Source organism: Rhincodon typus, chromosome 5, assembly GCF_021869965.1.
Source record: "Rhincodon typus isolate 14 chromosome 5, sRhiTyp1.1, whole genome shotgun sequence".
NCBI lineage: Eukaryota > Metazoa > Chordata > Chondrichthyes > Orectolobiformes > Rhincodontidae > Rhincodon > Rhincodon typus.
The window spans coordinates 888,743-889,925 of record NC_063336.1 but is presented as its reverse complement, the minus strand read 5'-3'; positions in this window follow the sequence as shown (position 1 = coordinate 889,925).

The window sequence follows — 1,183 nt, the reverse complement described above, 5'->3', positions numbered from 1 at the left end:
AGAAAGTGAAGTCGCATGGGGTCCAGGGTGTACTAGCTAGATGGATAGAGAACTGGCTGGGCAACAGGAGACAGAGAGTTGTAGTGGAAGGGAGTTTCTCAAAATGGAGAACTGTGACCAGTGGTATTCCACAGGGATCCGTGTTGGGACCACTGTTGTTTGTGATATACATAAATGATCTGGAGGAAGGTATAGATGGTCTGATTAGCAAGTTTGCAGATGACACTAAGATTGGTGGAGTAGCAGATAGTGAAGGGGACTGTCGGGGAATGCAGCAGAATATAGATAGATTGGAGAGTTGGGCAGAGAAATGGCAGATGGATTTCAATCCATGCAAATGCGAGGTGATGCATTTTGGAAGATCCAATTCAAGAGCGAACTATACGGTAAATGGAAAAGCCCTGGGGAAAATTGATGCACAGAGAGATCTGGCTGTTCAGGTCCATTGTACCCTGATGGTGACAACGTCAGTCGATAGGGTGGTCAAGAAGGCATACTGCATGCTTTCATTCATTGGACAGGGTATTGAGTACAAGAGTTGGCAGGTCATGTTACAGTTGTATAGGACTTTGGTTCGATGACATTTGGAATGCTGGGTACAGTTCTGGTCGCCACATTACCAAAAGGATGTGGATGCTTTGGAGAGGATGCAGAGGAGGTTCACCAGGATGTTGCCTGGTATGGAGGGCGCTAGCTATGAAGAGAGGTTGAGTAGATTAGGATTATTTACATTAGAAAGACGGAGGTTGAGAGGGGACCTGATTGAGGTCTACAAAATCATGAGAGGTATAGACAGGGTGGATAGCAAGAAGCTTTTTCCCAGAGTGGGGGACTCAATTACTAGGGGTCACGATTTCAAGGTGAGAAGGGAAAAATTTAAGGGAGATATGCATGGAAAGTTCTTTACGTAGAGGGTGGTGGGTGCCTGGAACGCATTGCCAGCGGAGGTGGTAGAAATAGGCACAATAGCGTCAGTTAAGATGTATCTAGACAGATACATGAATGGGCAGGGAGCAGAGGGATACAGATCCTTGGAAAATAGGCAATAGGTTTAGATAGAGGATCTGGATCAGCGCAGGCTTGGAGGTCCGAAGGGCCTGTTCCTGTGCTGTAATTTTCTTTGTTCTTTGTTTGTTCACACTGACTCTCACTGGGGCACAGTCCCACACACACACACTGACTC